This window comes from Dermacentor silvarum, chromosome 11 (genome assembly GCF_013339745.2).
Source record: "Dermacentor silvarum isolate Dsil-2018 chromosome 11, BIME_Dsil_1.4, whole genome shotgun sequence".
In the NCBI taxonomy this organism is placed as follows: domain Eukaryota; kingdom Metazoa; phylum Arthropoda; class Arachnida; order Ixodida; family Ixodidae; genus Dermacentor; species Dermacentor silvarum.
The window spans coordinates 47,115,570-47,140,082 of NC_051164.1; the positions used below are offsets into that span (position 1 = coordinate 47,115,570).

Consider the following 24,513-nt stretch of genomic DNA (forward strand, 5'->3'; position numbering starts at 1 on the left):
CAATGAGAGAGGAGTGGCTCCGATGGACGAACAAGTCATGCGGTCACAGAAACAGACCGCGCCGGTGGCGGATCTATCTATCTATCTATCTATCTATCTATCTATCTATCTATCTATCTATCTATCTATCTATCTATCTATCTATCTATCTACTATCTATCTACTATCTATCTATCTATCTATCTATCTATCTATCTATCTATCTATATATATATATATATATATATATATATATATTGTTTTGTACCTTGGACTTCGATTTCTCTGTCCGTAGCTGCGCCCGGCTGCTTTGGTCGTTCATGGGAGTATGCCAACGAGGCCGTTTCACTGCTTTCGCATTTATCCACGTAGGGATATCCAAGTGCGCTTCACATTTTTTTATGTTCCCCGGCAGCTTCTTCCCGGTACATGTCTTGTAGTGCCCTCGTACAAGAAAGCTACAAATATAGATATAGCATAATTTTGCAGCAGCACTTTGCATATAGCATATCCTGATTTCGGGATATGCTGAACACAAGATTCTGACCAGAAGAAGGAACACGAACATGGTTGTTCTTTTATATTTCACAGAGAGCCGACAATGACAATGAGGGAAATGAAAAACCGACGCCAGTGGTAAGCTGAAGGGCAACGGACGCCAGTTTCGTATCTTTTAATTCTACGATGACATTAACTTTATCATTCTTAGCTATTACTCTTTCTGTCTGTATATACTTAAGCGCAAAAAAAGGTACACACTTGAGATTTATAGGCTTCTGCTAATATTATCATATGAAAAAAGTAAAAGGAGGGAAATGTGTGAATAATTTTAAAGGTTTCTTTTTGTGCAGTGAAAATGTAATACTGTGAAGCCTTTAACAAATATGTAAGATACTGGCTCATATGCTGGTTAATTCTTTTGCGAGAAAAAGGCCGGATGATCACACTGCAGACATGCCTATTATAAAAGACACAATAATAACTGTCACACTTCTATAGGACTTCGCGCGGAAGCAACGTTTTAGCCCGACTCATAAAAGAACACCGCACATTTATTACCCGGTTTTGTGCACCATAGACCCAATCAACCGGAAAAACGCTTGCGCCAGCTCCGGGTGTACCTGTTCCGGTAAGCAGCAGCAATTCCAGTTATGCGAACATTATTCCACCAGAAACGGGAATACCAAGTGTTGTTGCGTGTTCTTCGGCTAAAATGTAAGCATTTGGTACCAGAATTCGAACGTACGTCCCTGGTTTAGGGTGTAATATGCCGATTGTTCTTGCAACTCGGCAAATTTGATGCTTCGAAAGTGTCGGTGAGACAAGGGCGCACAACGAAGCATATGAGCGACTAAATGTGGCTTATGAGCGCTGAAATACTGGTCGAGTTAGTATTCCATGAGGACAAAAATTGCACAACACACGGTATCGAGAAAATTGCATGACATAAGCGCATACAAAAAATAACAAAGTATGCCCGACACAACAACATACTTTCCATTGGAGCAGGAAGTGTTTGATTCGTGCCGCAATAGAGGCCACTTCATAAACATAATTTTCGGTAAATTTAACATCTGAAATTTGATGGTGGTGGTGGAAATATTAAGCCGTGGGCAAGTGCAGGGATTCGCGGAAACGTTTTTCTATGATACTACGGCAGCGGAATAGGTAAAGGCTTCAGAAGTATTGAGTGGATGAAAATTACACTGATGTTTAGATTGTGTGGCTATGATTGCTTAGCGCAAAATAAGCTTAAAAAATACAAATGAAGTAAAAATTGAGTGCAGATGTGGTACCCTTGCGTAGCAGGCTTGTGTTCTGAGGTTCGGTATCTCACGAATCTATTACTGCACTGCACACGATATTCTTCAGGTGGAGCACCGGCCATAGATCCTGATAACGAGATTCCTCTATAATGACGTACACGCAAAAATATGCAAATGTGAATACGCACCAACTCAAGCTAACCGCTACATTTAATTGCCATTATTATGTGTGTGAACACGTTCCCCAAGAGCATTACTAAAAATATTAGGACTTGTAGTCTGAGCATCACGAAACAATCAGACTTCCTCCTTGAGTGTGCATAGCCAGCTCAGGCATTGCGCAGTTTGAAATTCAAGTCACGAAGAGATAGATAGCCATGTGAGCTTGCTCCCACAAGAGCTGATATTTTGTAGCTTTGAAGTTTTGCAAGAAAATTTTCAGCGCGGGAGGAAAGACACGACCAGAAATCTCAAGGCAGAAGGACATTACACCGTTTCCCTTACATTTTCATGCTCCAATTTATTCAACAATAAAAGAAAACACGATGAAAGATAATGTGACTTAATTGGAAATAATTACGTAAACTTGTGATAGCTGATCAATAACACATGACAGCATAATGCGATGACAAAACAAATTTAACCTATTTTTCGTCGCTCTTCACAGCGAAAAAATGACACTGCTGACGGGAAGCCTTCCAATCGGAATGACGAGGTAAGGACACCACACACACACACACTCACACACACAAACACACAAAAAGAACGCCGATACACAAACGAAACATCATGGGTTAAACGAAAACAAAATCATGTAGGAGATGAACAGCTCTCGAAAGACTGCTATCGCTATTCGTTTTTCTTAAGCTCAGCACCACACTGGAACAGGCTTCCCGCAGATGTTGCAATTATACAAGGTGTTTCACGGACCTTGGGCCAAACTTAAAAAAAAAATACGCAAATGCCCCGTAGCTGGACCGAACCAAGATAATGTTGTTGCCGTCGCTGGGAGTTGCTCTCATTATTTTTTTGCATTCCGCTTAATTGGATAATTCGATAATTAGCTTTCTGTTGCTAAATACATGCTACATAAAAGTGTTTTTCTGAGCGTGATAGTCGCACGACTGGCCGCTCGAGGCACCTTGCTTGTATTGCGGGTATCTTTCACGCTGGGAAAAACACTTTTATGACGCACGTATTAAGCAGCAAGAAACTGTATCGGGAGTTTCTCATCTTGCTCAACAATTTTCTCATTGACACGTTTTATCTAATTATAATAATTGAGAAGTTGATTAGGCCAAATTATGCAATTAGGCGGAATGCAAAATAATAATCTGAGTATCTCGAAGCGACGGCAAACAATATTATCTTGGTTCTGTCCAGCTAGGTAGCGTTCGCATATCTTTAAAGTTTGGCCCAAGTTAAGTAGTACACCCTGTAGAAAATCATTAAATTCTTGCTCAATTGTTACTAGCAACTAAATTTCTCGACTAGCCCATTAATGCGTTGTACTTCATTTCTTTTACACCAAGTGTGAGTTCAGTGGTATTGGTTAGTTTTGTGTAACCAGTGTATAACCCCATTACACCTGCTTTCTCTTGCACTAACAATGTTTACTGCACTTTGTTTAGTTGCGTAATACCACTCCTATCTTAGTCCTGAACAGGACCGGTAGTATCTGTAAATATATTAATAAAAGAACATGCAAGTGTTTGGATTGTTTGCTGAAATAGCTGCACAATGGAAAGTGTACTAACATAAAGTTTGACACTGCTTTGCAACCACGCAAGCGGTATTTTTAATAATAAGATTACAGTTTTTTATGCTGCAACAGACGTATTGAAGTGAAACGACTTGCTTTTGTTACGCTGTCCTTGAACATGTTGTCTTGACCGACAATATCAAACTACATCAATTACTCGTACACTGAGCACATCATGCATTGTAAGCTGCAACTATAACCGAATAGCTCTCTTACACAAAACTACGCATATAAGAAAATATATGCACATTTTAAGGCAGACAGATGGACTCGCTCCCGCCAAGGCTTTAAGGGCTCGTAGTACCTAACCTAAAGCACCAAAAAAAAAAGCAAGCAGATAATCAAAGCTCCTTTAAGCGTCACACAAAGTGCACTTATTTAAACACTTGCCCCGCACTTACTCTTTACAGGCAGTGCTGAAGCATGATATGGACTAAATACTACGGCAGTTAAACTCCATTGACGTAACGTTTGGTCATTGTTCACGGACCTGGCCACTCCAATTGCGCAATGCACCTTGAGAACAGCTCTTCTTTTTAAAGCGAGTGCATCAGCTGTTACATGTCTTATGTAGAGATCAAGTTGCGCAACATAGTGTGAGTGTCACCTGCCCAAGGACATGTCTTCGCTAAAGGCTATCGCTTCACCTTAGCCTATTTTGGCTGTTAAACACGAGCTTGGCGCAGGCGACATAAGTTTTGTCTGGCGCAGTGCCTTTTGTCTGTTTCCCAGCTATCACTAGCAGACATATTTAGCTCACATGTCTTTTACGTGTCGGTCACGGTGTTATATTAAAAAACTGCCATAATGTACATACTAGTCGCTAGCGTAGTTTGCAGCGACCGCCACTTTCCTTGTCAATATTACAGGGCGGCTACCACCTCGCTCTGACGATCCACTCGCTTGCTTTTCTTTATTCAGTATTTTCTAAAGAAAATCATTATTTGCGACGCAGTGTGAAACCAAAAGGCAAAAAACCCAAAATCTCCGTGTGGTTTGTTTGTCGCGTTTATTTCCTCGTGCTCGTGGTTTTCCAAGTAGTCTTCTGAAATTTACTAGAACCCAGACGACCATTTAAATTTTGTTGTAGCGCTCGATCCTTTCTGAGCTCCTCGAAAGTTGCGGACAGCCCATAAAGAGTTCTCATGGGCATTAACGCTTATCCAGGAGAGTCGGCGTTTGATTGCGAGTTCTCTGGTTTTTCGCGACATCCAACTTGAAGTTTTCGAGGAATCGGTGTCATCATGCAAATTTGGAGTTGTACCTTGGAGCTTATGAGCTGTTAAGCGGTTGTAAGACATAGATAATCCGGAAGTGCAGGGTATATGAGTAGCCTAGCTATGAAGTGCCGCACGCTACAAGTGAACGTCAAGCACATTCTTATGGCCTTAACAAACGCAAAATGACTCTACAGTAAGAAGCCATCGAGTGCAAAGACAGAGCGAAGAGCAGACTTGTACACGTTACAGAAAAAAAGTTACCCATCACAATTAAAATTCCTTCATGCAATAATACTATTGATTACAGTTGCCAATTACTGTTCCACGAAAGTAACTGAGGAAACAGTAACTAGCTCAAAAGTAATTGGTTATTTTTACGTTACTTTTCCTCCAAGCCTTTATTAACATTGCACAGATACAGTAAACCAAACCAGTTGGCGTGGCACTGTCAGTGCGTCCTCTGAAGCCCTTGACACATTGCTTATCTTCACTAAAGATCGCTTTTCACAAATTTAGTCAGTCATCCTTCCTTTTGTTGTGAAGACATCAGCAGCGACACCGGAGACTCGTTCGATGTGTGCGCTGGGGTGTAGGGAGGTTTTCTAACGTATACATATTTTGCGTACAAGATTAGGGTGACTCAGCATCAGGGTCGCGTTTATGGTGTCTCACTTAACTTGAGCCAAATCTTAAAAATATGCAAATGCTACGCCAGACCCAAGGTAATGTTTGCCGTCGCTTGCAGATGCTCAGATTATATTTTGCATGCCGCCTAATGACATTATATTCTTATAACTCTGTCACACAAGCACGCAAAACCTCTTTTACGTAAGCGGTATTTTACCAAGTTGAAATACTTTTCAATGAAGAGGTGTTGCGCAGCAGACACACAGCACCGACTATCTCTTTTTAGTGTTTCCTTCCGTACACGCCACCAACAGTGTGACGGTAGCAAAATCGGCCAAAATTAACTGATGTATCTCGAAATAATGTTCAATAGCCTGACAAGGGAACAAGAATACGGATCGCCAGTCAGGCTCTACAATCTGTAAAGGAGTACGTTTATCTAGCTCAATTGCTCACAGGGGACCCTGATCATGAGAAGGAAATTTACAGAAGAATAAAATTGGGTTGGAGTGCATACGGCAGGCATTCCCAAATCCTGACTGGGAGGTTAGCACTGTCGTTGAAAAGAAAAGTGTAGAATCATTGCATTCTACCGGTGCTGACATATGGGGCAGAAAGTTGGAGGTTAACAAAGAAGCTCGAGAACAAGTTGAGGACCGCACAAAGAGCGATGGAACGAAAAATCTTAAGAGTAACGTTAAGAGACAGGAAAATGGCGGTGTGGATCAGAGAACAAACGGGGATATTCGATATTCTAGTTGACATAATTCGGAAAAATCGAGCTGGGAAGGTCATGTAATGCGTAGGATGGATAACTGGCGGACCATTAGAGTTACAGAATGGGTACTAAGAGAAGGGAAGCGCAGTCGAGGACGGCATCGAACTATAGGTGGGGTGATGAAGTTAGGAAATTTGCAGGCGCATGTTCATGCACAATAATAATATATACTCTACGAAACAACTGTTGACACCATCAGTTATCACGCCTTTATTTATTTCAATAAATGCTGTGCACGTTTTGTTTTGTAGCAGAGTATAACATAAAATGTATTTTTTACACAAAACTACGAAACACAAAGTTAGAGACAAACAAATAAGACACATGCTTTCCTAATTTTGTAACTCACAGAGAGCCGACATCGACAGGGAGGGAAATGCAATACCAACGCCAGTGGTAAGCAAAGTGGCCAATAATGCTACTCTTGTCTCTTGATACCATGGCTCGTCAATATGCCACCCTTTTGCACTCTTTATACAGTTACATACCAAAGTGAACGTATGTCTTGAAAGCATTGAAGAACTATTTTTCACGCATTTATATTTTCTAAAAGGGCACCAAAAGAACGAGTGACAAAAGTTCAGTGTTTATTTAGGTAGAAAATTGAATGATTCGCGCTGAAAGGAATAGGGTTTTCGCTGAAACAACACTAAAAAAATGCTGGCTCTCTGGTAATAGAAGGCTGATAATGAAATGGCTACCGGCACAGCAGATTGGTTGGAAATGAGACTAGCCACAATCTTGTATAGTGCATATACGCAAGGCCACAACCCACCACACCACACCACACAACCATCCGCGGCGTGCCGGACGCTGCCGGTTTGGTCGTGCAGCGTGGTGCCATCTCTCGAAGGAGGCGGCGCAAAACCCGCGCCGCGGAACTCGCGGACTGCTGGCGTTGAAAATAGCACAGGCAACCCTGTCTCAGCGCCAAAAGATGACAAGTGTACGGTGCCCTGTATCTGTCATTTGAACGCAGCCATTGGAAATGACAAATAAGGCTTCAGCGTACTAGAAGTTACAGCTTGAGTGATATTGTGAACAAACATTAGGAAGAATTCAGAAGTAGTATTTTTTGTAACTTGTTTGGACAGTTACTAGCGTACGTAATGCGGTCGTGTACAAATGGCTGGGGGCCAGAGACCGCATTTTCTTAACTTTTGACTGGCTGCCCGGATGATATCGTTTGTTCTCGCAACGACGCCCGGATGTTCTCGTTTGAGTGGCCGGATAGCGGCTCTAGCTCTTGGCTCAAGGTCACCCGAACGTGGCTGACAACGGGAGCTAAAAGCATTTTATGCGTAATATCATAGCGTACATGTCAAACATGAAATACAAATTATACATGCGCAACAAAAGGAGTTCTGTGAAAGATGCAATTCAATGGTGCGTGGCACAAGTATGTTATTACCAACGAGAAATACACCATAAATCTTCTGGTGTATTTCTGTGACCTCTAGACACAGCCTACCGGGAAGACACGTGTTCCAGCTCCTGGTGTATTTGAACTGGTAAGAAGCAACTGCTGGAGTTAAGTGAATATGATTTTTTTCGAGAATGCAATTTTTTTTCCAATTCTTGCTTGGCTTGTAACATGCAGTAGCTCACGAGCGGTATTACATGGCTAATCGTTTTTCAGTATAAGGCTTATTTCACGCTTGGAATATTTAGGTGGAAAGCGAATGTATTTGAGAACTCACAAATACCTTGGAAGGCGTAAAGCTTTTTATCCGTCGACACAGAACTCTCTGGAGTTTCTTGCTTTAGATTATCGTTTTATGAAATAAACAACAGAAATACTTATGGCTATTGAATAATTTAGCTCGCGGCGGGCCGCCTTGAGAACCAACTATTGAAACAAAGAAAATCATTCAAGTTCCCAGTCAATATATTACAATAAGACATACAATGATACCTTGGCATAGAAAAAAAATATACGCAAATCTTTACAAACAGCCATTTACAAGAGTCACACTCGAAAGCAAGACATAAAAATATTTCTATGCGATTCACAGCCACGAAATGACTCGCTTGTTGCAAAGCCCGGAAGACCGAAGCTTGGGGTAAGTTCAGAAATAAGAACACTTTATATTTTTCATTTTCATAGCAGAGTCTTGAAGAATTACATGGTTTGGCTTCATCAATGTGTTACGGATAGCATCTGTGACGCGGCCAGAAGAACGCTGCCTTCGCTTTAGAGCTACACCATAATAGAGTAATTAGCTGAAGCTGTGTGTTTAAGCACTGTAATAAATAGCGCAGCAGATTAGCAGGCTTTATGCTAATCATGAGGCACTTGAGTCACGTCACGGTTAATCTCTTAAGTAAATTTAGGTGCACAGAAATGTGCCCACAGATGTAAGTTTCAATATAAAATGTTAATAGTCGCAGTTGCGAATATGCGGACGCCGGCACCCATATAAATCAAAATAGCCATGCTTCCCGTCGGAATTTCCTGTACTCATGGAGCAGAGGGAAAATTATCTTGGCTAGTTGAAGCTGACTACAAACGATTGCGATCAGGATCAGGTCTGTGGCTTCCTCCGCGCACGAGTGGTTTTTAATTTGCCCTGAAGTCGGGTTTGCTGGTGCATGGTCTGTATCATTACGTCAATTTCGAATTCGGGTTGCAAGCTCTGATGCGTCTCTTACAACGCGTCCAGTGCTTGAGCATAGGGCGTACGCGACATTCGCTCTCCGCACTTCTCAGGCTAAGTTGCGTTCAATATAACGCTGAGTTTTAATGTAAAAAAAAAACGTATCGCGAGGCGAAAATTTGCGGGCAGTAGGCTACATGCGTAGTAAAGAGGGTTCAAAGCGTCATGCATTGTTTTCGATGTAGGAAAGCAGAAAACAGAACAAGACACTCACAATGCGACTGACTGTATAACTGAATGAACACATTTTCCTCACACTTCACAGCAGACAAACGACACAGCTGCTGGAATACCTGCTAATCGAGATGAGGAGGTACGGAAACACAATTAACCCTACGTTTTTTATTGCCCTTGTGAATAACTCCACTGAAGTGCAGTGAAATGATTAATTTATTCATTATAAAGGATCTTGCAAGAAGGTTGTTATTATTATAGTTATGTTTTTTCCCTCTTTACTACATTAAAACTTTTAAGAGTAGAATGGCATTACTAAGAATTCGTTTTATTACGGAATCTTTGAGATGGTGGTCGTGTTTATTGAAGCCTTAAGATGCTTGATCATACGAAGTAATTACAAGTTTAACTTTCAGTGTTCTTCTCACACGCACGAGGCTCACTGATAGTGAAAAATGCACACATGAAACGGTATTCACAAATAAAAGTTCGAATCTGACAACAAGCGACCACCTGCGCTGCGTACATATACATAAAGAATCTCATAAATGACACGATATGGACAATAATATATTTAATTTGCCGTGACGGAAGATTTAACCGATTAAGATAAGAAGTTTCTTCGATTTCTTGAACGTAAATAGTTGGTCTCCGACATTAAAAAAAACACTTAAAGAGCCTGCGCAGACAGCCATCATTGAGATGAAATAATTAAACGCTTTGTCTCATTTAGTATGCGGATAATTTGCTGATTTAGTACCAGCAATTACAAGTTCGCCATGCGTAGACGACAATAACTTTGTGAGAGAAAGGAAATGAATTGGTTGGAAATAGAATGAAGAGGGTGGAGATGGCTCATGTGAAAAATACTGGGCCCGAACGTTATCAGAAGAATATTCACCGATTCTGTGTACGTCTTTTCCTGCTATGGCATACCATATCTTGTGTCTCACGTCGGTGTTTCTCACTTGAAAATAACTTGTTCTTTTACTTTTACTAGTTCGGAATGGTCTTACCTAAAACCATCGGCCATGATTTATACAGTATAGACAATCACACTGCTGCTCTACGCTGGGACGCTCCTAAGCATATAACGTGCACAACACGCTCGCCATCTCCCATCCGCAATCTTTATCTTTGATTTTTTATGAGGCCACATGTGTCCGCTTCTGAATTTCTTCAAACTTCCAGGGGCGTTGGCCGTATCAAATGGAAGCAGTGGTGAGATAACCGTTTGTGGCTTTCTCTTATTCATTGGGATAATAGGTGTACCACCCTCGGCGGACAAATGAGCAATAGAAAGCAATAGAATTTTCCTTACTACCTAAGCAGAAGGCTTCGAAAATAGTAATCGTGTGCAACTGGTGCATGTATTGCTTATGCAGGTAGCGAAAGGCATGATAAGCAGACCTTGAATTTTGTTCCACAAGGCAAGGCAAAAATACTATAGCGATTGCAGAAAACTCCAACTTAATATATAGTTATGTATGGTTCATTCTGAGTTTTTTTTATTTATAGACGAGGCAGCTTGTTTTACATAAGCACCAAACATATATCCTATCCACAGTTATATCCGCTACAGTTGTTGTCAGTATTAATCAGAATATTAGAATATTTGTTCTGGGATTTCTTAGTTTTACTCCTATATACTCAATATCTTAGTGTATTTTTGATGAAGTGGGCAAGATTCCGCTACCGAAAACACAACCGAGCCGTCAATACGCATGGTCATAAGGCGTGTCAACAAGGACGTGTTAAGAATTAATTAAAGCAGGCGCACCATAAGTAAACTAAACGTCATGCCTATGACTGTAATGACTGGGCCACCAGTTTTCATTTTTTGCTAAGGAACGATGTACCGCTGTAACGATGTGCAATTTGAGGCACCATAGTTTATAACCGAAAGTTTAGCAACCTTTTTATCAAGCGTGTGCGGTGCACGAGCGTGATCCCTAGTTCTGTAACGCAGATAAAGGATCGGGTCATCTGCAGGGTGCCGTACTTGTCGATTCACTGTTCTCATAACAGATGGCGCTACTATCACTCCTATATATTCATGGAATTTTTATCGATGCATCTCTAGTGAAGTACAGTAACTGCTGCACTCATTTGTCTAGTTCAAGTTCATTTGGCACGTGTTTACTGCGATGACGTACGTGAAAGTCCGAGAGAAGTATGGGAAGGCGATGCGCATAGGTACTTGAGATATCTATCCGGAGAAGCGCCACTATTGAGAAATAGACGAAAAATGTTAGTTATACGCGCTACATATTTTACATCGCAGGAGATGGACACAGAATAATGAACCGTGATTCATTTCTAAAGCTAGAGGTTCTGAAGCCGTGTTTCTTTGTTTCAATCTCCTTCGTTCAATTGAAGATCAACATGGTTGGTGTGACACACGTGGTTGGTGCGACAATATAATAAACCCACCGGAATAGACTGGTGCGCAAAGCGGACGCCGGGAAGATGGCCGACCACATTTGGTGCTAACTTTTGTGTGCGCTTATTTCAGAAGAAAACAAATGTTATGATAAACTAAACGAAACGGGCAAGAAATAAATTTAAAAAAACTACCTCGGCACGAACTCATCGCTTTTATACAGCCTCATAGACTGGTGAAGTGCAATTCGACTTGCAATGACGTCACAGTGGATTATGCTATTAAGGTTCACGAGATGCAAACGCCACTTGGGCTACCGGGTTAGAGCTTGTTCACGTTTGAAAGCAAATAATCGAAGGACTACAAAATATACACACGCGTAAGCTGCGCAGAAGATTCTGTGGAGAGATGCTTTGTGTAGGATTGCTATTCTGCGCAAATGGATGGTCGATGGTGTTCAGCAGTATGCTGGCAACAATATAACTTTACTGCATTACGCCTGGGATCGAGATAAAAATGAGAAAATAACAAATACCTATCAACTAAGGCGTCTTGCGTCCCATGGCGCGTGGATCAATCGTGATTTAGTGCTCGAGCTGGCAAAAACTTTTGCTCTTGCAGTAATTCCGTGACCGTTCTATCCGGCTACTGTTTTTGTGTTATTGTTTTTGAATATTAAATGTCGAATAGTCACATTTCTCCCTTTCGCCAAACATACAGTCAGTGAACCACATGGACACATTCACACATGGAAACTTCAGTAATATTGTTTTCACAGCTGATATCCCGAGTCTGTTTCCTATGGTGTACTGAGGCAGCTTTAAAGTAGGTAGTCGTAGATTGGGTCACCTTACCCTTGAACAAACATGGTGACTGCACCTGACAGAGCTACTGATAGTTTGTCTAACTTTCCTGAATACGTTTCTTAATCTCTGCTAGATTACATAATTCAGCACAAATGCAAGACGAACATTTCAGTTAAAACACCCTAAGAAATACGATGGCATGGATGTATACCAACATATCAAATCAAGGAAGCACGACTGCAAGATTTACATCAGAGAAAGTACATATATTGCTCTCAGTACATAATTTGAACAGCACACAACACGCCTAGCTGAAAGAAAGTTTTCAGAAACACACAACTGCAGAATTGCGATGTCACCTTCGGAAACCACGACAGTTGAATAAAGTAGAAATAGGCAAGATTTGGTAGTGTGCCGGAGCGTTGCCTAACTAAAATGGGCGCAATGCCACTGGACGAAATTCGAACATGAACACCTATTATACCGGGTGCTCATTTTTAAGTTTTACGGAAATCGTAAAAATAGTCTGTGGCAGGTAGGATAATTCTTAACTTTGAGATGGGTTATTCGAAGAGACGTACATTAGTAGCCCGAGAAATCGAAACACATATTAACCTAATTAACGAAAAAGCCAGCAGACCCCACGCCCTCTGGGAATCGATGTTATGCGAAGCAGTGTGCGGGGAGCCTACCAAGTTAACGAAATGACCATTAGAGCAACAAGACGTAGGCCGATCTTTCATGACCTACATGACACGCATGTAATGACATTCATGTCCTGGGCCCTCAGGAGTACCTTTAGCTACATCTAAGAGACCTTAGGGCGAAAACCTTAGTCATACTCGTGACTATGACTTCAACTACCATGCTTAAGTGTTTCCTTCACTTAGTACCCACGTCCGAACCCATTTCAGTGTTTTTGAGTGTTAATGTTTTTTCGCTGAGTCATTATCTTTTTTGCTCAGTCACGGTCATGACTATGACTTCGACTAACAACTTTAGCCTTTTCCTTCACCTAGTACCCCATCCGAACCCATTCCAGTGGTTTTTGAGTGTTATTCTTTTTTCGCTGAGTCATTGTCATTTTGCTGAGTCATGCTCATGACTATGACTTCTACCATCCTGCTTTAGTGTTTCCTTCACTTAGTACCCACGTCACAACCAATATCAGTGGCTTTTCAGTGTTAATCTTTTTTCGCTGAGTCATTGTCATTTTTGCTTATTCATGCTTATGACTATGACTTCTACAATCATCATTGAATGTTTCCTTCATTTAATGAGCATGTCCGTACCCATTCCAGTGGTTTTTGATTGTTAATCTTTTTTCGCTGAGTCATTGTAATTTTTGCGGGGTCATGCTCATCACTATGACTTCTACCAGCATACTGTAGTGTTTCCTTCACTTAGTAGCCAAGTCAGAACCCACGTCAGTTGCTTTTGAGTGTTAATCTTTTTTCGCTGAGTCATTGTCAATTTTGCTGAGTCATGCTCATGACTGAGTTCCACCAGCATCCTGTTGTGTTTCCGGAATTCACTTAGTACCTATGTACAAACCCATTTCAGTGGTTTTTTGAGTGTTAACCTTTTTCGCTGGGTCATTGTCATGACCTACATGATACGCATGTCATGACATTCACGTCATGACCTATCACTTATGTTCGTCATACACTCCTGTCATACTATGGCAATTTTGGTGCATACCAAGTTAACAAAACGACCATGAGAGCACCAAAACTTAGGCGGCTGTTTCATGACCTACATGACACACATGTCATAAGATTCATGTCATATTTTCATGACATGACATATCATTTTTGTTCGTCATATACTCTTGTAATAGTATGCCAATTTTATTACATACCAATGTAACGAAACGACCATGAGAGCACAAAGTCGTCGGCGGCTAGATAGATAGATACTGTCAAAGTAGCAAATGTTCACCAAGAAATTATTTAATTACGGCACATATCGCAATTTACGAAATCTAGCTGGTGTGTTTGCAAGACGCATCCACTTGAAATTAATTTCCAGGATGACACCAGTTTCAATATATTTCTTCCCAAATGTGGGAAGAAATACATTGGCGGTCCAGTTACTTTTGTGCTTCAATGTATAAAAGAGCATTTTGGTGAAAAAGTCAGTGGCACAACACTGCATTTTTACGGCGAGTTTGATGCCGCATATCTCCAAACTGGTGTGATTCTGGAAATTCATTCCTGTAGTAGATACGCCTGACAAGCTCACCGGCTACAAATCGTAAAAACAATATGTGGCGTAAATAATTAAGTAAGAAGGTAATTAGTATTGTTTTTATTAATTAAATATGTTTTTCGATTCCTCGTGTTACTAATGTCGGCCTCTTCGAATAATCTAATTCAACAAAGAGAATTATGCTACCTGCCACAGGCGATTTTCAAAGATTCCGTAAAACTCCAAAATGAACAACCTGTACATACCTACAAAACTCGCGAGATACCCAGAAAAAGACCAGCTTACAAAAGAAGAAGAAAAAAAAGAACGTTTGCAAACATTTTTGTGTCCGTGTTTGTAACCTCTCTAGCTTCAAGCAGAGCGTGCCATCACCGTGAAAAGCTAATAAAATACGCGTATGTATGACGCACTTAGAATCACCTTATTGAGCCTCGTTAATGATACAGAATCGATTATTTATTACCACACCCACTTAAACATTATGAAAGTATATGCAGCATTTATTGTAAAACATGAAGGTAAGCCAAGTGATACAAAACAACAGGACAGAAGGAACGTCAACTGCTGCATTCTATCCTTCTGCCTGTTTTCCTGTTTTTTTTTTACTACGCGCTGAAAACGTCTTTTTAATAATGTCACATATACACGCATACACAAACACGTTCTTGCCCAATTTCTTCCGCCTCTTAGACACCAACAACAGAGACGGGCTCAACGACTCCAGGGGTATCTGTCTGGGTAAGAAGCGGCAGTTCTGCCTTTTTGCCTATAATCGTTCCACACATCGTTGCCATACCCACGTAAACGGCATAAAAAGGTATCGAGCACTTAGCGGAAAATACGAAGGTAAGCAAAGTGATAGAAAACGACAGGACAGAAACAACGTGCACTGTTGCATTCTATCTTTCTGACTTTTTTTTCATGTTTTTTTACTAGGCCCTCAAAAAGTCTTTTTAATAATATCATATATACACGCATACACAAACACGTTCTTGCCCAATTTCTTCCACCTCTTAGACACCAACAACAGAGACGGGCTCAACGACTCCAGGGGTATCTGTCTGGGTAAGAAGCGCCAGTTCTGCCTTTTTACCTATAATCTTTCCACACCTCGTTGCCACACCCACGTAAACGGTATAGAATGGTATCCAGCACTTAGTGGAAAATACGAAGGTAAACGAAGTGATAGAAAACGATAGGACCGAAGGAACGTCCACTGTTGCATTCTATCCTTCTGGCTTTCTTCGTGTTTTTTTTTTACTACGCACTCGAAACGTCTTTTTAATAATCTCACATATGCACTCATACACAAACACGCTTTCGCACAATTTCTTCCACCTCTCAGACACCCACAACAGAGACGGGCTCAACGACTCCGTGGGTATCTATCTGGGTAAGAAGCGGCAGTTCTGCCTTTTTGCCTATAATGGTTCCACACATCACCACGCTGAGCATGATCACAAACATTCAACTTTCTTGTCAGCCACGTAATTTGCCTTAAAGCAGGAACACCGTGCTACTAATGTCCTACTACTAGTTTCGACACGTTAAATGGCTTATTTAGTTTCGCTATATTTGAAGTAAAACTGGTTGGTTGGACGCAAGTTCCATCACGAGTAATAAAAATAATTTTCTTGCGTTCGTTAGTTAAAAGTTCGGTCAAATTAAATTGTTACGCTTTTTATTGATACATTTTTATTAATACAATAAAAATGTTGCACTTAATAGCACATTTGGAGGTTACATTATTATTTTTGTTACTCTTTGTGGAGGCGACACTATTCAGTAGCATTCCAACTGACGATATTCACTTGGCAGCTCAATCGTTTTGAAGAGCCGAAAACGGTGGGACATAAACGCCACTGTCGGTCATGACGACATACGACACGCACTGTTCTGTTTCCTAGAGTTGTAAGAACAAATTCTAAGAAACAATATCCTCGGAACGAAACAGCTAGCGAGCTAAGTGGGAAAAACACCAGTGGCGACGAAAGACGAAACGACGCTGCAAGAACTGCCAGCGTCTTTCCTGCGCACTTTATCGTTTCTTCTCAGGTGGCTTTCCCACCTAGCATCTAGCATGATGATATTCCCGTTTGTAGTTTTGTGCCAACTTGATACGAGGAAGCTCCATAAGAAAATGGTGAAGTTCTTTTACTGCACCGCTTTTTAGTTAAATCCTTCTAATATATTGTTATACCCTTGTTCAACAGCACTACTTGTGGCACAACCGTAAATAGGAATTATGATGTAATCGTACTACAAAGCGTCTTATAACATTCACCTAACAGGATGTTATACTCACAATTCTAAATCACAACTCATACCAGAGACTGCCACAGGAAAATTGTGAGCGACTTTCACCACAAAATAATCTCACTACAATTCTCGTAAATCATTCGTATATCCATCCTTCAACAGCACCACCAACAGTAGAGGCGTCCATAGCAAATTATTAGTTGCTCTCAGCACAAGAAGCTTTACAAACATTCGTTTAACGTAAAGTTATACCGACATTTCGACATCACCATTCGTAGCAGAGACCTCCATAAGCAAAATATTACTTACGTTTTTTTAGTACATTGTAATAAAGGGAAAAGTGTCATCCATCCGAGCGTAGCTGGTAGCTACCAAGAAAATCCTTCGGAGTTTCTCAGAAAAAGAGCTTCGTAGCTGAGGAAAAATCCGTCCTGGTCCTGGATTCGAACACGGGACCAACACCTTTCCGGGGCGGTCGCTGTACCATCTGAGCTAACCAGGAGGCTAGCAGATCACAGAGCGCGGGTGAATTAATCGACAACTCGAAGAACAGGAACAGTTAATATAGCAAGTCCTTACTTTTGTAGGGATGTCCTACATTCGGGTGGATGAAAATTTGCCCTTTCATGACGCCTTTCTCCTCCTTTGCGGCATTCCGCATAACTAATTTGCTAATACATGCATGTTCTGGATAATCTAACATATTACAGCCATACTTCAAAAACACAACTAACAGCATGGATAAGCAATCAGTATACCGCGCAGTACTAATTGCTCATCCTTGCTGTACGAAGAGTTCTCCCGTTTTGAAAACCTAATATTGTTATACTGGGTGCTTAATGAAGTCTTCGCTCCATAAGGTTGCAGCTACAGTGTTTTGTGGAAGAATATCGTCATTTGAAACAGCGCAGGTGTGACAGTTTTCACAATGACAGAAAACTATAGCAGGCTTCGTTTGAACCATTAGCATACGTACAACAAAAGCAAGGCAACGCACTTCACATTGCGAACAACATGCTGTCCATCATGCTCTACAAATTTATTACCCGATTATAGGCCAAGTGGTTTATTGCTGCGTTTCTAGAATGTCCTACGGGCATCGGACTTTTGTAATGAAAACATTGGCAAGATCAGAAATACAACGCTTCGTCTTATCTACCCCGAACATATTGATAACTCGCTCTAATGAGACACAGTGCTTGTCATCCGTAGTGCAAGCTATTTCACATGCAATTTTTGAATCCCATTATTCTTTTGTCTGAAAAATGATGAGAAAATACATATAAGTACCTCTCACATCACTTATGAGCAGAATGATATAATGCACACAACTTCAAGTTTACTCTTAGAAGCCGAGATTTCGCAATTAAAGTTTACAGTGATAGCAAAAAAACTCGAATCTCTTACTGCTTTTGTGGTTATGTTGGTACACAGAGTTCTAAATTATCATTTTTTTCTACCTATGCATGTTTTATGCATAGGCCCACTGTGTGAAACTAACCAATCATGCTAAATATAGGGCTGAATACTGAGCCAGAATAATTGTTAGGTTTGAGAACTGTTCGTATTACCCATTGCAACAACAAATGAGGCTATTGGCGCTGCATTGTTAGTGGGCCCTTCATCGTTTTTTCATTTTAGGAATAATTTTAAAAAGCTACGAAATGTCACAAAAATATGTCAAACCTATAAACAATACTACTAGTTAAACTAATACTATACATACTATATGCGCCGATAGAAAAAAAATTCACACGTTTGTTCAGGCCCGGCAGTCAGATGGGGACGCCGCGTTTGGTTCTTTCTGCCGAAGAGCAGGTTGAGTTGAAGAAACGTCAGCGGCCGCAGGCCCGTGAACGTATCAAATGCTAAAAAAAATTAAGCACCCCTCCCCTAGGGTTGGACAACCTTCGCGTCCAACAATGCTCTCGGCAGGGGAGGGTTTTCATTTTTTTTAAATACACGTCTCAGTGATTACTGTAAAGAATGTAGAAGAACTTAAGCAGGACATTTGTTTTGGATTCTTGGTGAGCAATATATAGTCAAAATGTTGTGAAACTGTTTCGAAATAGACAGCATTGATTGATGCCCAGCCATCTCATGGATACAGTAAAAAAAAGAAACACTGGAGTGAAGTTTAAATGAATATTGTACAAGTGCGTCATCGCGATCATCGAAAGGCGTATCTATATGATGACGTTCTAATTATCATCATTATCATCACCAGATTATTCATGTACACTGCGAGACGAAGGCCTCATCTAGCGATGTGTAATTCCCCCCCCCCCCCCCCCCCCTGTATTGCGCCCACTGACCCCACGAATGCCTGGAAAGTTCCCCATTTCACCACGCCCCGTATGTCTCAGCCATTCTCGAATGCGCTTCCCTTCTCTTGGCACCCATCCTATGACTGTATTAGATAAGCGGGTACGTGCCCTGCGCATTACATGCACAGTTCTACTTCACCCTTGCAGCATCTAATAGAATGTTGTTTACTACCGTTTGCTCTCTAATCGACACCACTGTATTCTTGTCCACAAACATAAAGTCTCATATTTTATTCCCATTGTTCGTTGTACAGCGCTCACGTTCTTCTCAAGTTTGTTAATTAGGCTCAATTTTTTGTCTCTTTTTGTGCTAGTCCAAGTAGAATGCAATGATAGCTTACATTTTTTTTCAAGGATATCTGTAAGGTACCGGTGATAATATGGTAATGCCTGCCGTATCCGCTGCAATCCATTGTTATTTAGTGCAAATTCCTTTCTCATGGACAGGATCACATGGGAGTAATTGGCTTAGATAAAGCATACTCTTGCACTGATTAGAGAGGCTGACTACCAATCACTAATTATCGTTGTCTTGCCACGTTAATGAACGTTACCTTCTTCTTGCGCATAATATTTTCAAGCATTAATCTTACACCTTTCCCGCTAGAATACTGTCTCATTTGTTGCAAGCCATCCCCAGCGTCGGTGAACATGACAATGTCACATGTAAACCCTAGTGCTCGCCGTCGATTCTCACTTCCATTCCTTCTAAGTCAATCCTTCCTTTAAACGACACGCACACATTTACAGAAAGAAAAACGACGCAATTCAGATTCCGAACAACATGCTTCCCAGTTTGCTCCTAGGCTCCTCTACAATCTTATTAGCCTAATATAGGCCGAGTGTTTAATTGCTGCATTTCTGTAATGTTTTATGGGCTTGAATACAAAACATGAAGTTATCAGCACGTAAGAGATGGTGTCTACTGTTCTGTACGCTTTCTTGATCAGTACTTTTCCGCCTTTCTTGTGGACAAATAAGGCAGCTGTAAAGTATTTAGAAACACTTGATATTCAGGAGTGTTTTCTCTATTCCTTGAGTATGCAATGCCTCCATAACTGCTAGTGTCTGTACTGAATCAAATACATTTTCGGTAATTAGGAAAATTCCATAGAGAGGTTGGTTAAATTAAGTCGATTTCTCGATTACCTGATTGTTTGATTGTAGAATTCCCCTTCCTGAAGCCAACCTTTTCTTAGGGTTGAGCGATGTCAACTGCTTCGCTGATTTTTTCGAAGCAGGTGCACCTTTTGGAGTATCCTCTCCACTACTGGTAAGGTGGATTGTTATTCATGCAAAAAAGCATTATATGGCTCATGAAGCGGAAAACACTTCGGCGTGGCCGGAGATGTTACAATAAGTCACGTGGTCACAGAGACAGACAACGCGCCAGGCGATGCTTCCATTGGTGGAAGTGCACGCGACGCCACGTGCGCTTCCGCCAATAAGAGAGGAGTGGCTCCGATGGTCGAACAAATCACGTGGTCACAGAGACAGACCGCGCCGGTGGCCGGTCTATATATAGCGCCGCGCGTCGCGGCGCTGCCAGTTTGTGCAGTGATTTTGATGAGTTCTGTCGTGGGCTGCAATGGACTAACCTTGGACTTCGACTTCTCTGTCAGTAGCTGTGCCCTGTTACTATCGACGTCCAAGGGAGTATACTACAAATATAGGTATAGCATAATATTGCAAGCAGCACTTTGTATATATGATATTCTTATTTCGGGAGATGCTGAACACAAGATTCTGACCAGAAGAAGGAACACGAACATGGTTGTTTTTTGTATTCCACAGAGAGCCGACAATGACAATGAGGGAAATGAAAAACCCACGCCAGTGGTAAGCTAAAGCGCAACAGACACCTGTTTTGTACCTTTTAACTCCATGATGACAATAACTATATAATTTTTAGCTATTACTTTCTCTGTCTGTATATCCTTAAGCGCAAAAAAAGTGTACACTTCAGAGTAATAGGCTTCTCTTAATATCATCATATCAATAAATTAAAAGGTGGGAAATGTGTGAATAATTTGAAACTTTTTGTGCAGTGAAAATGTAATATTGGGAAGCCTTTAACAATTATGTAATAGATTGACTCATAAGCTGGTTCATTTTTTGCGAAAGAAGGCCGCATGATCACGCTGCAGACATGTCCATTATGATAGACACAATAATAACTCTCACATTTCTATAGGACTTCGCGTGGCAGAAACGTTTTTGTCAGACTCATAAAAGAACAGCGCACATTTCTTACCCATTTTTGTGCACCATAGACCCAATCAACCGGAAAAACGCTTGCGCCAGCTCCGGGTATACCTGTGCCGGTAAGCAGCAGCAATTCCAGTTATGCGAATATTACTCCTCCAAAAGCGGGAATACCAAGTGTTGATGTATCTTCTTCGGCTAAAATGTAAACATCTGGTACCAGATTTGAACGTGCGTCCCTGGTTTAGGGTGTAATAGGCCGATTGTTCTTGCAACTCGGCAAATTTGATGCTTCGAAAGTGTCGGTGAGACAAGGGCGCACAACGAAGCATATGAGCGACTAAATGTGATTTATGAGCACTGAAATACTGGTTGAGTTGGTACTCCATAAGGACAAAAATTGCACGACACACGGTATCGAGAAAAACGCATGACATAAGTGCATATTAGAAAAAATAAAATATATGCACGACACAACAAAATACTTTCAATTGGAGCAGGAAGTGTTTCACTTCAGCCGCAATAAAGGCCACTTCATAAACATAATTTTCGGTAAATTTCATATCTGAAGTTTGATGGTGGTGGTGGAAATATTAAGCCGCGGGCAAGTGTAAACGTTCGTGGAAACGTTTTTCTATGAGACTACGGCAGGGGATTAGGTAAAGGCTTCAGCAGTATTGAGCGGCTGAAAATTACACTGATGTTGAGATTGTGTGGCTATGATTACTGAGTGCAACATAAGCTTAAAATAAAACGAATGAAAAGGTAAAAATAGAGTGCAGATTTGGTACACTCGCGTAGTACGCTTGTGTTTTGAGGTTCGGTATCTCAGGAATCTATTACTGCACTGGACGTGATATTCTTCACGTGGAGCACCGGCCATATATCCTGATAACGAGAGTCCTCTGCAATGACGTACACGCAAAAATGTGCAATTGTGAATACGCACCGCTACATTTATAGCCATTATCGTGTGTATGAACATGTTCCCCAAGAGCATTACTAAAAATATTAGGACTTGTCTGAGTATCACTAATCAATCAGACTTCCTCCTTGAGTGTGCATAGCCAGCTCAGGCATTGCGCAGTTTGAAATTCAAGTCACGAACAGATAGATAGCCGTATGAGTTTGGTCCCACAAGAGCTGATATTTTGTAACTTTGAAGTTTTCAAGAAATTCTTCAGCGCGGGAGGAAAGACACGATCAGAAATCTCAAGGCAGAAGGACATTACACCGTTTCCCGTAAAATTTTGATGCTTCAATTTATTCAACAATGAAACAAAACACGATGAAAGATTATGTGACTTAACTGGAAAAAAATTACGCACACTTGTGATAGCTGAGCAATAACACATGGCAGCATAAATGCGATGACAAAACCAATTTACCCTATTTTTCGTCGCTCTTCACAGCGAAAAAATGACACTGCTGATGGGAAACCTTCCAATCGGAATGACGAGGTAAGCAGAAACGCGCGCACACACACACACACAGAGAGAAAAAAAAGAACGCCGATACACAAACGAAACAACATCACGGGTTACACGAAAAAAAAAAAAACATGTAGCAGATGAACAGTTCTCCAAAGACTGTTATGGCTATTCGTTTTTATAAGCTCAGCACCAGACTGGAACAGGCTTCCAGCAAATGTTGCGATTATACAGGGTGTTTCAGGGAACTTGGGCAAAAAAATAATAAAAAAATATGCAAATGCCCCGTAGCTGGACCGAACCAAGATAATGTTATTTGCCGTCGCTGAGAGTTGCTGTGATTATTTTTTGCATTTCGCTTAATTAGATAATTAGCCTTATTTACGTCTAGTCTTAAATAGGATCTTCATTTAGTGTCTTCATTAGATTTAGTCTTATTTAAATGCCCCGAGCGGCCAGTCGCGCGACAATTTTGCGTGCATTCGCGGGCTTCTCTCACGCTCAGAAAAACACTTTTATGTAGTTTGTATTGAGCAACCGAAAGCTGTGTCGGGAGTTTTTCACGTTGCACAACAATTTTCTTATTGACAGTCTCCATCTAGTTATAATAATTGGAAGTTAATTAATAAAGTAGGACAGATTATTTAGTTAGGCGGAAGGTGCAAAATCATCAGAGTATCTCCAAGAGACGGCAAACAACATTACCTGGGTTCGGTCCAGCTTCGCGGGATTGGCATATTTTTGAAATTTGGCTCAAAATACGTGAAACACCATGCACATGAGGCACAGCGCTTCATCGGTGCCATTACTAGGAGAAAAGCAACTGGTTGGGCCAATGAAATGTCACTAATCGAGACCTACAAGCACCGCTTTCATTCAGCCGCCAACACCTGGTGGAGCGTTAAGATGAGGAAACAAAATACTGAACTACACAGTTTGCCAGCTGCCTGAATATTCAGGAGGCTGCTGCGTGGCACTACGTCGGGCGTTCTACTGCTGTTCCCGCTTTATTCGGGTTCTCAAAGCTGCGACGCCTGTTACAGCGTGTCTCACCCATAAGTAACTAGATACATGTTTTGGTTACCACAAAAAAGTAATTGAATTAAAGTGAGCCTTTCCGAGTAAACAAAGCAATCGTTAAATTACAAAATTATCAATAAATACAATCTACACACTCTTGTATATTACGTAAGCGTAATCCCCGTATGAATACTTAACATTTTTTTCTTATGCAGCAATACCGCCTGTGCTAACAACAGCCCTGCCGAATAATTGATATATTACTGGGCAGATTGCTAAATGATTCATATTTGATTGCATTGTCAACCGAATAATTATACTTGGAAAAAAATTATCTTGCCAAGTTGAAGCTAACTACAAACGATTGCGGTTAGGCATGAGTCTGGGGCTTCAACCGCGCACCAGTTGTCTTTCATTTGCCCTGAAGCCGGGTTTGCTGCTGCAGGGTCTGTATCATTATGTAGATTTTGAATTCCTCTAACCTGCCATCCCTGCAAGGTTGCAAACTGTGAAGCCTCTCTTACAAAGAGTCCAGTGATTGACCATAGGGCGTACGCGACTTTCGCTCTCGGCACTTCCCAGGCTAAATTCTGTTGAATATATCGTTCAGTTTTAATTTCAAAAACGTATCGCGAGGCGAAAAAGTTGTGGGCAGTGGGCTAAATGCTTATTAAACAGGCTTCAAAGCGCCATGCATCATTTTCGATGCAAGAAAAACAGAAAACAGAACAAGACAGTCACAATACGACTAACGGTATAACTGAATGCACACATTTTCCTCACACTTCACAGCTCACAAACGACGCAGCTGGTGGAATACCACCAAATGGAGATGAGGAGGTATGGAAACAGAATTCAGCCTAAGTTTTTCATTTCCCTTGTGAATTACCCCCCGAGGTGCACTGAAAT

At 41.1% G+C, this 24,513-nt stretch overlaps 1 protein-coding gene and 1 long non-coding RNA gene across 2 annotated transcripts in view; both read left to right on the top strand.

The window, feature by feature from the left end:
* Positions 1-24,513, top strand: part of LOC119432395 (uncharacterized) — a 215,156-nt gene that overhangs the window by 22,681 nt on the left and 167,962 nt on the right. The gene's annotated exons all lie outside the window — the stretch shown is intronic.
* LOC125941435 (uncharacterized) lies at positions 15,713-21,273 on the top strand. The gene is made up of 3 exons (XR_007464284.1): positions 15,713-15,756; positions 20,744-20,788; positions 21,223-21,273. It is a non-coding gene; the product is annotated as an uncharacterized LOC125941435 (long non-coding RNA).